Raw genomic sequence first — 14,919 nt, 5'->3', positions numbered from 1 at the left:
ACAGGCAGTGGACATACGGGTTACCCAGGGCACACAGCTACCATGTGGTGAAATCCCAATCCCGTGCCCAGAAGCAGTCTCTGAGCTCTGCTCTCCTGAAATCTTGCGACAGGGTTTTACCTGTACTTGAGAGAAGAAAAGGATTTGCTAAGCAGATTGATGGTTTAACAAGCCCACTTAGGAGCGCGGGCTTTTAGCGGCAACATTTGCATTCCAACAATGAGTGTACAAATTATAAATGACTCCTTATCTATTTTTAAAGCGGTTTAAGACTTCTCATCTGCTGTCAAGAGTGTCACTGAGCCTACCAAGGACATTCAGAGCAACGCTGCTGCACTCCTTATGAAAAAGAATCTCTTAGAGAACTCGCATTTACCGAGCAGCTCGCATACTCCAGGTGCTGTGCGGGCATGGGAGAGGCACCGGCTCATCTAAGCCTCTCACGGGTGCCCAGAGGGGTGGCATTACCACTCCTTACAGAGGAAAGGAGGCCAGGCCCAGAGGAGGTGAGCTGCGGGTGCAGGTGCGCTCAGCTGCAGGCGCAGAGTCACCCAGGGCTGCTACCAGGTGTGAGTTCTTTCTGCTACACCTCAGGGTGCTTTCTCCCTAATTCAGGTTTCCGTCCCTCGACCAGAGCAAGGATGGTCTGAAATGGAGCGTCACAGGGTTTGGAGAGCAGGGGAAGAGGGGAAAGGATGGAGAGAGGGGGCAGAGAAGTCAGGAAAAGGAGGAGGTGGTCTCTGAGGGCTGGTACTGGGTGCAGCCTGATTCACATCCCAGCTTTGCCACGAGCACCCTGTGGGCGAGTCCTTTCCCCTCTCCGGGCCCCAGTTTACGATCTGCAGAGGGTGCAGTTTGTCCTCTGGATCAGCTCTCCCCAACTTGGGTCATTTGTGTTCCCCTTCACAAGTCTCACCGCCTCTGAAAACCACCTGCACTGTTACCCACTTATTCTTGGTTTTGTCAGTTCCATTTTTATTCCATTGCATTTTTTTTAGATAAACGTTATTATGTACCTTCAGTGGACTAGAATATCCCTCATATGCAGAAGCTAACCATCAAAATGTATACAAAGAAATGAAAAATAATAATGTGGTTAAATTCTACCCAGCTGTGTGGCCTGAGGTTCTCTCTCTCTCTCTCTCTGTTAAAAGAGAAGGGGCTCATCAGGTGCCAGGGGGTGGATGTTAAAGACCCATTGACCCTGAGTGGAGTCCTTCCTCCTTGAGGGAGCCAGCCGGAAGCCCATTTCCACACGTGGGGCAGCATTTCGTGCCTCCTGAAATCACCTCTGCGAGCCCCAGGGTCTGGGGTCACGCTCTGCGGAAAGCCAGCCAGAAGTCATGCACTGACCTTCCAGCACTGAATCTGGGAAGTTCTGGGCTGCAGAAGCCACAAGAGGTGCTCGAAAGAGAGCAGAAAGGGGTGGGATTCCAGGACGGGCCCTACTTTCTGTGACAAGAGGTGGACACGTGTCCCATGCTTTCTCCCTGTTGATGGGGTGGGGAGGGGCAGGTGGGGTTCCGAGGGGGCTTCAGCCCAGCACTCCCTCTGCCATCCAGGGAGAGCTGCTGGAGCCTCGGCTTCTTCCTCCACCTGGCGGGGAGGACGTCTTGAGGCCCCTCGAGTTTGCCCTCGATCACCTGCAGGGTGGGGCAGCCTGTAATCCCCGTAATCCCATATTAATGAATTTATGTGCCCCAGAGCTGGCTTAGGTGGGGGAAATGAAACTAAGCAAGCTCCTCTCCCTCCCTGGGAGGCTGGAGGGGAGCCGGGGGATTGCTCCCAATGGGGTCAGAGTCGTCCCCGTCAACCCTGAGCTCCAGGCAGCCTCCCTCTGGGCTCTGCCCAGGTTCTGGGGGTGTGGGTCCCCCTTTCAGCTTTCCCTGCGGTCACGTGCGAGCTTGTACGGCGTGTGCGTGCTCGTGAGAGTCCCCTCCTGGCCTCCGAGGGGGCCTTCGCTCAGCTCCTGGCCTTCACGAGGAGGGGGGCGGGGGTGGAAGGGAGAGATGCCTTCTGAACAACCAAGAGCAGAGAGACAATGTTAGATTGAAAGAATCTTAGAGACCATCTAGTTCATTGTTACTCCACGGCCAGGGGTGAAAATTATGACTTCCCATTTTACAGATGAGGAGACCAAGGCCCAGAGGGGGGAAGGTCTGACAGCCTGTCTGGGGCTGAGCCAAGCCAGACCTCAGTCTCCTGACTCTGGCCCAGGCCTCTTCCCCTGCATGATTCCTCCTCTCAGGGGGGCTGGTGAGTGGCTTCAGAACCCGCCCCAAGGACCTGCCAGGCGGGTGTCCCTGTTATGCAGGCCTTGAGCTCGGGGTTCAACCCAACTAGACTCGTATCTGTGCCTAGCCTGTTCCAGCAGCATCTTTGCTCGCACTCACCTTGGATCTGGCCTCTGGGGACACCTTCCCCTTTTCTGCCTGGAGACTGTGGCCTCTTCCCCTGCCCTCTGCCAAGCATGCCACACAAAGTCTCCTCCACCTGCAGAGATTCTGAAATGATCTCTGCCGGGCAGTTTGGCAAGGCCGGGAGGCTTCCAGCACACGGGAGGAGACCCCCGTGCCCCTAACCCAGGGCGCCCTCCCTGCATGCACCAGGACCTCCCCTTTCAGAGCAACTGGGTTTTGCAGGTCAGCGTGTGTCCAGGTCTTGGAAACTGGGGGTCTTGCTCAACTGCAGGTTGGGGGTCCTTAACTGCAACTGCAGAGCCAGCCTCTCTCCCAGGATCCTTAGTTTTTCCATCCCCTAATCCTTCATCTGGTGTCTGCCCGACCTCCATCGGTTTTCCATGGTCAACCCCGCTACCCCAGCGCACACACCACCCGCCTCCCACCCCTGTCCCATCTTCCCAGGCCCCCTCCCTTTTGCAGGGAGGAAAAAGGTTGGTGTCCTGGTGAGCAAGGTATGCAGTCTGCAGCTGCCCCCAGGACAGTCAGTCGCCGTCAGGCTCTCTGAGCCCCCTGCAAGCCGGATTCAGGATTGGCACGGGCTGGGCAGGGGGCAGGGAGAGGGCTGCAGATCCTGCTGATGGAGAACCACAGCACCAGCCCGTCTGGAGTTTGAAACCAGAGGCTTGTGAGGGAAGCTGTAGCCGACGCCACTGATGCCACCGAGCCTGTTCCCGCCGTGAAAGGGCCTTTTGTTCCACACACCCCCCGCGCACCCCCGGGTTCCTGGGTGAGCAGTGATTCCATTTTAATTAAATCCTCAGAGGCGGGGGTTGAGCAGGCTGCCCGAGCCCTCTCCTCGGGGCCCAGGGGGAGCCACTCGGCAGGGGCAGGTGCGGGCCCCACCCTGGCTGGAAAATGATGAATAGGAGGTGGGCTGGGAGCCCTGGGCGGCTATTTCCATGCCAGTCAGCAGACGGTTAATGTCAGTGCAGAGGAATCCACGCTGCAGGATGCCAGCCCTCCTGGATATCCAGTTAGCGGCACCTTTAGGGACACACTTAGGAAATTAAACCCAAGAGCAGGAGAAAGATATTTTCTGATGTCACACAGGGCCAGCAGGGGCTCAGAAGGGAGCTGATGGGGGGCCGTGCTGGGGTGGCAGCCTGTTCCCCCACCAGCCCCAGCCCCTCTGCTCTCTGATGGCATCCTCTGTGCCTGCCACACGCTGGTTTCTCGCCCAGAAAGAGTCCACTGTTCAGCAAGCCAGGCCAAACTAAACTCTGAGTCGAGGGGCCTGTGGGAAAACAGCCCACGCTACCCATCCCACCTTCCCCTTGATCCATAGAATTCCTGCTCACATGTCTCGTCCTCCAAAAACCCTCCAGAATATGGGTTATGCCCTACCACCCCACACTCCCTGTCACCCAGCACTCGAAAAGCACTTTCTGTTTATTTGAATTCTTGTGAATTGGCCATCTCTCCCCTGTAGAACGTAAGCTCTATGAGGACAAGGGCTTTGTCTGTTTTGCTCACTCGGCGCCTGGCACAGATCACATACTCAGCAGTGGTTGAGTGAATACACTTAGGTAAAACCTGGGGGGCGAAGACTCCACTTAAAAACATGACATAGGGCTTCCCTGGTGGCGCAGTGGTTGAGAGTCCACCTGCCGATGCAGGGGACACGGGTTCGTGCCCCGGTCTGGGAGGATCCCACATGCCGCGGAGCGGCTGGGCCCGTGAGCCATGGCCACTGAGCCTGCGCGTCCGGAGCCTGTGCTCCACGACGGGAGAAGCCACAGCAGTGAGAGGCCCGCGTACCGCAAAAAAAAAAAAAAAGACATAATTTCAGGAGTGTAAAGGTCTATCGTGACCGCTTTGATTCTGGGGCTTGTCCAATCAGCAGAGGTTCCCTGAGCCCCTGTTTCACTCTGTGCCGGTCCCTGCGCTGCATCGTGCTGAGGGTACAGAGATGAAGCCAGCACCGTGCCCACCCTCGAGGGGCTCTCAGTCCAGGGGAAGACAGACATGAAATCACAGTTCAGCAGGATACAGCTGTAAGGGAGGGCTGGAGGAAGTGCAGCCAGGGGAAGGGAAGCTTCCTGGAGAAGGAGACAATCCAGGAGGATGAGCAGGAGTCTAGCTGGGAGAGAAGAGGGTGCAGTGCCCCAGAGGGTGAGGCTGTTCTGAGAACCTATGGCGAGGAATGGTGAAGCCTAGGGTTGGAGGGTTGGTGAAGACGTGTCCCTAAGGGGCTTCAAATGGCACACCCAGACTCCAGACCTTGTCCAGAAGGCAGTGGGGAGCCACTGAAGGTTATTCAGCAGGGGCAGGGCACCAGCAGCTGTATTTTAGGAGCATTTCTCCAGCAGCAGCTCAGAGCGTGGACCGGAGCTCCAGAAGATTCGGGGCCTGCCTTTGCTTCCACAAGGGAAATGGAATATGACACCAGGCACTGGGCCCCTCTCTGAGGACGACTGACAGTGCAGGCCTCTGCAGAGGGCCCGGCAGTAAAATGCAGGGCAAGGGGGATCACACACCTGTTATAAGATACGCTTTCCTCTGAAGGGGATAAACGTCTTCCTAGATTAGTGGCCGAGAGGACAGGTACCACATCCGTGTACCCCGCGTGTGTTCTTCTCCAGGCCTGGGACTTCAGGTCATCACCCTTGCTTGGTTCATTCTTGGCACTTAGAAATGCCATCCTCTTGGTTAAATGCATGTTGTGCAGTCAATCAACAAACACTTGTTTAGTGCAGATCCAGGTTTTTGTTTGCTCGCTTGCTTATTTACTTTATTCAACCAAAGATTCTCCTGGAGGTTGGGTGGGTGGGGAAGCTTCATGGGCAGAGGCTCAGAGCTAAGAATTCGTTTGGAATTAGTTGAAGAAGAGGCTAAGGCTCTTTAATTTTAAACCCTTATAGCCTTGGGGTGGAGTTCCCTCCTTCTCAAGAGAAGGAACAGTTGGGAGGCGTAAAAACTACATTTCTTTGTGTTCACCCCACATCTTTGTCATTTAAGAACATAAAGTTTGTGGCATTAGGCTAAGTGCTTAACATGTGTCATCTCTTAATCTTTCTAACAACCCATGAAAGTAAGAAGTGTAATTACCTCCATTTCACAGGTGAGTAAGCTAAGGCTCAGAGAGGGTAAGTCACTTACTCACAGTCACATAGTTTGGAAGCAGAGTAACTGGGTTTTGAACCCAGGAGCTCTGACCCCATAAACCCTATTTTGAGATAGCATAGCCAATCTTCCTCATACTGCTACAGCTGGCTCAGCTCACCCCGAATCGTGCTCAGTTTACCTCTTCGTGAGGCCTTTCTGGGACACACATCTCAGAGGATCTTGTCCCCTTCCCCCGAATCCCAAGGAGGGCTGTGCATTCGGAGGAGTCTCCTTTGCTGGTGGTCTTACCACGTATCTCCCCCTGATATCTGCCTTTTGGAAGAGCTGTGATATCTGGGCCCCTCTCCCCAGTAGCCCAGCCTGGAATCTAACCTGAGGTCTTGTTCTCATCCTTCCCCTCCTAGTTATGTGATGTTCACCGTTTGCAAGTCCTTTTCCCGCTTAATCCCTGCCACCTCCTTCTGAGGTGACACTGACGGCCATTTGACAGAGGAGGTGACCAGGGCTCAAAGACTTGAGGACAATGGCAATAATAAAAATTGCAGCAGCTAAAATGTACGCTGAGCTTACGTACAGGCAGTAGGTACTGTTATTGCTATTCCCTTTTAGCCCTTGGGGAAACTGAGGCACCGGCTTCTAGAGTAACTTATCCAAGGTAACAGCTAGTGGGAGGCAGAACGGAGGTTCACATTCAGGAAGTCAGGCTCCAGAACCACAGCCCGACCCATTTCACTCAGCTGGCTAGTGGGGAAGAGGGCAGAGGACTTGGCAAATTGTGTGTGTGGGGGTGACTTGATTACTCATTACTGACCCCTCCTTCAGCTCCACTGGTGGCATCCTATTTCTTTCCTTCTCAGCCTAGGATTTCTGAGTGTCCTGCCACCACAGAATCCCACATGCTACAGGGGCTGGTTTAAGTGCTGTTGGTCACTGAGAGGCTGTGCTCCTGTGTGTGTGTGTGTGTGTGTGTGTGTGTGTGCATGCATGTGTCTTCATGCCTGCGGTGTGCTGTGTACCAGTTTGCTGAGATTCCTTGCAGCCTGGGGAAGCCTCACACATCACGGCTCTCTCTGACTCCCTGCAGCCTCCTTCATTTGGGGATAAAGGCTTTCTTGACTGTGTGTTTCTCCCATCCCTGGGCTGCTGCTGGCAGCTGACTGTCGGGATTTCATCTTAAGGGCCAGAGAGAAGTGGGGGTCCTTCAGAATGATTTGAGCCTTCTTCGGGAAACTCCAGTTTTCTTTTGAAACTAAGCCACAGAAGCATGACAGCCAAGAAATTCACAGTCCTGCCTGGGACTGTGTTTTCTTCTTTGAAAAAAAATATATGGGCTCTTTTGACTACCAACATGACTCTCAACCACCCTAGAGTGACAGCCTCGCACTCTACAACTGTGAGATGGGGCGTGCTCATCTAAAAAACAATTTTAAGAACTCGTTTTCAAAGCCTTGGCACCTCCCTTGAGGTCATCCTAGACACACTGGAGACCTGGAAAATCTAAATCTGTGGTCACTGTGAGATGAGTGGTGAAGTTTGTTCACTCAGCGGGCATTTCTTGGGTGTCTACGCTGCGCCTGATGCTGGAGTTATGGGGGTGTTCAGATCTGCGTACTCCCTGCCCTCACGGAACTTGGGTTCTACACAGAGAGAAAGATAATGCGCTAATAAATCAAGTCGATCGTTTCAGATGGTGGCGACTGCCTGAAAGAATGTGGCACAGGGTGACATGACAGAGTGACAAGAGGCCACCTAGCTCAGGTAGTCAGGTAGTCTGCAGAGGGGGCCTTTCAGCTGAGAGCGGAGTGACAAGCAGAAGATCGGAGGGAAATGCGCTTCAGTCAGAGGGTATAGTCAATGCAGAAGCACCAAGTTGGGAATAAGCGTGGTGATTTCAAGGAGTGGCAAGGAAGGTGACAGCGGTGGGAGATGATGTCAGAGAGCTGGACAGAGGCCAGTTCGTATAGAAACCTGTTAGCCATGCAGAGAGCTTGGATTTTATTCTATTAAGTAGACTGCATTTTCTGTTGATTAACAAGTGATGTTTTGGGGTTTTTTTTAAAGCATTTTAAAATTTTTATTTATTTATTTTTGGCTGCATTGGGTCTTCGTTGCTGCACGCAGGCTTCCTATAGTTGCGACGAGCGGGGGCTACTCTTTGTTGCGGTGCGCGGGCTTCTCGTTGCGGTGGCTTCTCTTGTTGCGGAGCACAGGCTCTAGGCGCGAGGGCTTCAGTAGCTGTGGCAGGCGGGCTCCGTAGTTGTGGCTCACGGGCTCTAGAGCACAGTCTCAGTAGCTGTGGTGCACGGGCTTAGTTAATCCGCGGCATGTGGGATCTTCCCAGACCAGGGCTCGAACCCGTGTCCCCTGCGTTGCCAGGAGGATTCTTAACCACTGCGCCACCAGGGAGGTCCAACAAGTGATGTTTGAATTCAGGAAAGGTGATGGATTATGGTCACATTTACTGTTTTGTTCTCACAAAATTTTCAAGCATCTGGTAAACACAATTTTGATGAAGGTAATATCCTCAATGGAAGGTGACAGGGTCTTTTTAAATGAGTCATGGAAAGTTGGTGTAATGATCCCAGGGCTCAAGGTTCACTCTGAGGTTTCCTAACTGTGTGACCTTGGGCAGGTCATCTGCTATTTCTGAGCCACTGGTTCCTTGTATGTGCAGAGAGGTGATATTTCAGTCACAAGGCTATTGTGAAAATGAAAAATGATAATTCCACAGAAAAGTATTTTATAAACTGCCAGGTGGTATGCAGCTGGAAACGTGTATGATTCCATTGAGAATTCTCTACTGTGGCATCCCTCAGCAATTAGGACCTTAGATTGAACCTAGGGGAGAAGATGCTCACTAGAGATGTTTAAAAAAAAAAAAAAGTCTTGGAAGACCTAAACACTAGGGGAGGGAGGAAGATATCAAAGAAGAGTATCTAATACCCCACCTCGTGCCCTGAGGACCTCCAGCACCCCTCCTTCCCCCAAAGTTCCCCCAGACACCTGACCATGCCCTGTAAGTAAAGGCCCACTTATAGCAGAAGATGCCAGCCCTACTATGGCTTACCGGTCCTGGAGCCAATCCCACAGGGCGCTTGGAGCTCTCCAGGGTCCTGACCAGCAGGTGCTCCCAGAATATTGCGGTCACCTTAGTATATAGCTCCGACTCCAATTGCACTGTCTTAGAAATGGATTGTGGTAATCACATCTGGACCTAGAACAAGTATCTGGGAAAAGAACCACATTGGGATCAGGCAGACCTGGCTTAAAATCTCTAACCAGATGATGACCTTAACTACTTAAACTTCCATTTCCTCATCCTTAAAATGGGGGTGGTGATAGCTGTTTCATACTGGTTTGTATAGGTGCTCATTAAATCGATGTTCCTCTGCCTGGGCGGTGAGCTCTCAGATAAGTCCATTCTAGACCAGAGGACTGGTTATGAGGGTATGGGTTCTGGGGTCCCTCAGACCTCATACAAGTTCCAGCTCTGCTTCCTCTTGATGGTGTGAGTAACTAAGCCACTCACCTGTTAAATGGGGCTAATCTTGCATACTTGATAGCTAGAGTTTAATAAGTACCAAGCAAAGACTTGTGGATTTCGATTGAATTTTCAGGTGACCTTCCTTTCCTTTTTAAAACAGAATTTAATTTGAAGTCCGTCTCTAACCTAACAGCAGGTTTATGATGTTTCCCTGAACTCCATTAAAAGGGGGCAGACAGTAAATCGAAGCAAATGGTCGTGTTCCAATGTGACAGCGTGAAATGAAGTGAAAACTGACGTGTTTGAGTTGAGCAGATATAACCACTATGGGAAACCATCGCTCTTAGGTGGAGTCTACACACACGACCATCAGTGTTAAATGGTCATGACCCCAAGAAAAAGATCTGTTCTCAGAAGGGATAGAACCCTTGGTGTGTGTCAGAACAAAACTATTTATGAGGTTTGTTTCTAAAGTTTCCATATTCATGGGGGAAGAAGAATGAAGCTGTGGGTCTTTGACTGCCTGAAACTTTTCCAACAGAAAAGCACAAAGCTGGGATGGACAGAGTCCCTGTGGGCAGAGAGAAAAGCACATCACCTAGGCTTGACTTCAGATGTCTGCTCCACCACCTTGCTGGGCAACTTTATGTTTAACTTCTAATTTTGGAAAATTTCAAACATATCGAAAAATAGACTAGTATGGCAAAGCCCCATGTACTCATTACCCAGTGGCAGTAATTATCAACCATTGACTAATCTTGTTTCATCTCTCCCCCATCCGTCTCCCTCCCTCCTACTACTATCATAGTGAGGCAGATCAGCTGGGTGGCAGTAAGTATTCACCTCTCTGAGCCCAGTTTCCTAAGCTGTAAATCAGGGCTGACCGTGACATCAGAAACACAGGGTATCTGGGAAGATGAAGAAAGAGAAAGGTGAAGTCCTGACAGCGGTTCTCAGTGTCTGTGAGTTCTCTCTTCTTCCCAGCCGCCCCTCTGGTTGAGCCTTGGATCAATGCAGACTTGGCCCTCAGCCCCTCTTCTCCAGGGTAAGGCTCTCTGATCTGCCTCCTGTTCACACGTAACCTTTGTGTGCGGACCTACCTTCTGGAACTTGGTCCCTATTATTCTAGTTGCCCCTCACCTTTGGGAATTGAGGCTGCCCCTCCGTTCCTCTGGTCTGTCCTAATCCAGGGCTGAGGAAGATGCCATGGAATGGAAAGTCAGGAAACATGGATTGCTATCACGCTAGTTAAACGGCTGTCCCCAGTGCAGATCTCAGCTTCCTCCTCTGGAATAGTGCTGCCTTCATGTTATAAAGTGCTTTGCAGGATTTAAGCAATGAGGACTATTACAGTGCCTGGTATTCTGATATTCATCCCCTTTGGAGTAAGCATTGTAGAAAGGGATTGTAGGGGTCAAGGAAAACAGAGAAATGGAGCAAGAGGAAAAGCCTGAGGTCAAGAGAGGGTATGTTTTTATGATGGAATAGAGTACAACGTGCTCAGGACGTAATGGGAATGATCCGCTAGAGAAGGAACGAGAGGATGATTCAGGGGAGAGGGGAGCGGGAGTACCCATGAGGGCGAGCCTGTGTATGAGGCTTCACCGTCAGCAGCCCATGGTCGCAGAGGCCTTGGGGGTCAGCTGGTATGTTTGAACCTTATCCTGAAATCAGTGAGGCCATTGAAGAGCTTTGAGCAGAGGAGGTGACATGGCCATGCCTGCCGTGGGGAGGACAGATTGGTGAGGGCAAGTCTGCTTGAGGAGACCCATTGAGGAGGGTTGGGGAATGCTCCAGTGAAGGGTATCCCAGTGAATCCCAGTGCTGAGCTGTCTGCTGAGCCCAGTCACCAGGGATAACGAGGCGCTTTTGAGCCTTCAGCAGGAAGCCCTTCTTGCCCATTGTCACCACACCACAGCTTGTGAAGTGCGGGGACCAGGAGGCAGGGAGTCCAGGAGCTGAGCCTTCGTGTCAGCAGACATGGACGGCTGGTCTTTGAAACCTGGTCCCCGGTCCCTGGGTCTAAGGCACATGCTTCAGATCCTCTTTCCCGAGGCCAGGATTGGGAGCACAGCTGCCCCTCCCTCAGCTTCACCGATTTCAGCTGGGGAGGAGGGAGCATCGGGGCTCCACATAGGAGAACCTACAGAAGCCACTGCTCCCATGGGCCTGGGCGGCTGCTGGGGGAAGTCCCAGGCTAATGATGGGGGCAGAGTGAATCCAAGAGCTGCTCTGCCTCCCTTTCTAGCTCGGGGTGGAGAAGATTGGGCTTCCAGGCAGGACGAAGTGAGGACCTACAAGCCCTGGGCGGTCCTGGGGAGGAAGGATTGGTCCAGGGGTTGTCCTGGAGCTTACAGGAGGCCAACATCATTCTAGAAGATTTTTTTTCTAATTTTTTAAATTAAGGTATAATTTTCATGCAGTAAAATTCCCCTGTTTTGGTGTACAGTTCTGTGAGTTTTGACAAATGCATACGGTTGTGTAACCACCCCTCTAATCAAGGTATAGAGCACTTCCATCACCTCGAAATTTCCCTGTCACTTTTTTTTTTTTGTAGTACGTGGGCCTCTCACTGTTGTGGCCCCTCCCATTGCAGAGCACAGGCTCCGGACGCACAGGCTCAGCGGCCATGGCTCATGGGCCCAGCCGCTCCGCTGCATGTGGGATCTTCCCAGACCGGGGCACGAACCCGTGTCCCCTGCATTGGCAGGCGGGCTCTCAACCCCTGCGCCACCAGGGAAGCCCCCCTGTCACTTTGTAGTCAGCCTCTTCCCCTCCCCCAAGTCCCCAACAACCACTGATCTGTAGATTTGCCTTTTCCGTAACAGCATATCGACGGAATCATACAGTATGCGACCTCTGAGCCTGGCCTCTCGCACTCAGCATAATGTGGTCACAGTTGTCACTTCTATCAGCAGTTCATTCCTTTCTGACGCTGAGGAGTATTGCATTGTCAGGACTCACTGGAGCTTGTTTATCTAGTCACTAGGTCATCCCTGGAGAGGCATTAGGGCTGTTTTCAGGTTTTGGAAATTATGAATAAAGCCACTTTATTTTTGTATAAACTTAAGTTTATAGAAGTGGGATTTCTGGGTTGTATGATTGATAGGTTTCTGTTTAATTTTGTTAGATACTGTTCAGTTCTTTTTCCCATTTTGCATCCCCACCAGCAACGGACGAGAGCTCGTTGCTCCACATCCTCGCCAGCACTTAGTATTGTCGTTGTTTGTTTCTTTGTTTATTTTTAGCCATCAATAAGTATTGGGGGCCTTCCTAAGTACCTCCTAAGTGCTAGGCACTGAGCTAAGTGTTTGATACATATCTCATCAAGTGCTGAGCATTTTGCAGGTTTGGAAACTGAGGCCCAGAGGAGTCTCCAAGGTCCTGCAGAACAAGGGCTGGCCCAACGTGTGGAGACTCCACTGTCTATTCCAAAGCTCAGCCAACCTGAGAGGTTCTGCCCCAGTGTGGGGACAGTACGGATACATGCTCACACCACGGGAAAACGGGTTCAGCCCCAGGCTCGCCTCTCCCTCTACTCTCCCCTGACAGTCGCTTCTTAGCCTGTCTGCCTCCTTTGATGGTCTGTAAGCCCCCTGAGGGACTGTGTCCTGGTCATCTCTGTATCTCCAGGCCTGGGACAGACCCAGCAAAAGAGTGCGGCAGCCAGTGTATGAGCTCCTGCTGCAAGGCTGACTCCTACACTGGTGCCTGAGGAACCTCCGTCCTTCCCTGGATTCTAGCAGCCTCTCTGGGCTGCTCTCATCCCATAGAGAGGGAGCCACTAGGAAAGATGGGGCCAGAGTTTGGGAAGACCAGGCCAGGTGTGGACAGCTCTGTTAGCTGAACCTCCGGGCCCGTCCTGACCTGTGCCAGCCCCCCAGGTCCTCCCAAGATCTGGTGTCTCAGAGCCAGGCCCACACCACCCACCCTCCAAGGTCTGTGGGCTTTGTTCCCCCCTTGCTGCACCAGCTCATGCCCAGGAGAGAAGTCAGGGTCTGGGAAACTTGCTACTGTCTCTCAGTCCTTCCTAATATTAATCTACAGGCTTATGAGGTATTGCCAGCCACGGGCAAGGCAAGTCTCTTTGGGAATCTGGCAGGACTTGAATGTAAAAGAGGAGGTTATTTCCTGTTGGGTCCATTTTTTTTCTTCTTAATAATTTCTGGTCACTTAACCTCTCTGAGTTTCACTTTGTCTGTAAAAATGGACGTGAAAAGCATCTCTCCCTGTAAAGACTGTGGTAGAGATTCAGTGAGATGATGCCGGTGAATTGCTCCATAGGGGAGCCCCAAAGGCGGTGCTCCATGCTGGATGAGAGTAGTTACCATGCCGCACCCACCGTTCTCTCTCAGCCTCCGTCTCCTTTGAGTCTCACCATGGCCCTCAGAAAATGGTGCCAAAACCCCCTTAGGACATTCATGCCAGGACGTGACCAGCCTTACCTTCTCCTGGCCACAGTTTCCACATCTGTGAAATGGGAATGTTGAACGGGACAGTCTCAACCAGCTCCCCTGCTCTAAGAATCTCCCTCTTGCAGGTTCCCATTCCTTCTGTAGTGCAGGGAGTGAGTAGATGTGGTGAGGAGGCTCCGGGAGAGGATTTGGGGGCTTGGTGCCCTGTGTAGCCAGGAAGACATATGGCCCGAGACCTTTTCCTCCAGAAATCCAAGGCGGTGCTTGTGGCTGTTAGGCTGGGTGAGGCTGGCCAGAGTTAGGCAGTGGGGCCCCCTGTTCTTCCGGGCTCTGCCTTTGACTCAGAGTCAGGTACACAACCTAAGTGTCCAGCTGTGTGGACACTTGTGCAACAAGTTGTGCAACAGACAGCCAGCAGAAAGGGGTCTGGGGACTTGGAAATAGGTTCACGAATCTTGATGAGTGACAGCCCTTAGGCACTTAAGGCAAGGTACAGTGTAATCCTCTTAAACATCTGTTTCCTCCTCTAGACCAGCGGGTCTCAATGGGGTGATTTTTGCCTAGCTTACCCACCCCACCCCAGGGCCATTGGGTAATGTCTAGAGACATTTCTGATGGTCATGACTAGGAAGGAGCTACTGGCACCCAGTGCATAGAGACCAAGGCACGTGGCAACCCCTACAGCAAAGAATTATGCAGCCCAAATGTTTACAGAGTGCCATGGCTGAGGCTCCGTGCCCCGGTCCAGGATCCCGTAAGAGCCAGTGCCGCGCACAGCGCCTGCAATACAGTGAACCTGCAATATGTCATTTTCAAACAATGTACCTCTGGATAAGTAAAATCTGTCAGAGAGTACTCCTAAATGTACCATTGGCATGGTGAGGTTGCTGGAGATTCCTATTTTCCTCTTTGCTTATCTGTATTTTTTTTTAATTTATTTTTATTTTTGGCTGCGTTGGGTCTTCGTTGCTGCACGCGGGCTTTCTCTACTTGCAGAGAGCGGGGGCTCGTCTTCGTTGCGGTGCACGGGCTGCTCATTGCAGTGGCTTCTCTTGTTGTGGAGCACAGGCTCTAGGCGCCCAGGCTTCAGTAGTCGTGGCTCACGGGCTCTAGAGCGCAGGCTCAGTAGTTGCGGCGCACGGGCTTAGTTGCTCCGTGGCATGTGGGATCTTCCCGGACCAGGGCTCGAACCCGTGTCCCCTGCATTGGAAGGCAGATCCTTAACCACTGTGCCACCAGGGAAGCCCGCTTAGCTGTGTTTTTAAAAAATTTCCCACTATGATTTGTAATGCTTATATAATGAAAACTTTATTTAAGGAAGGAAAAAACAGGGTAATGTCAGAAAGGCATAAAATGTGTACTGACTCTATATAGTAATTAAATTCATTCATTCATTTAAACAATATTTATTGATCCCCCAATATATACCAGACATCGTTCTAGGCACTGGGGCTACAACAGTGGAGGAAAAAAACAGATAAAATGGCCTTCT

This window comes from Grampus griseus (assembly GCF_964374135.1).
Source record: "Grampus griseus genome assembly, chromosome: 10".
Lineage (NCBI taxonomy): Eukaryota > Metazoa > Chordata > Mammalia > Artiodactyla > Delphinidae > Grampus > Grampus griseus.
Note: the sequence above shows the minus strand (reverse complement) of the source record.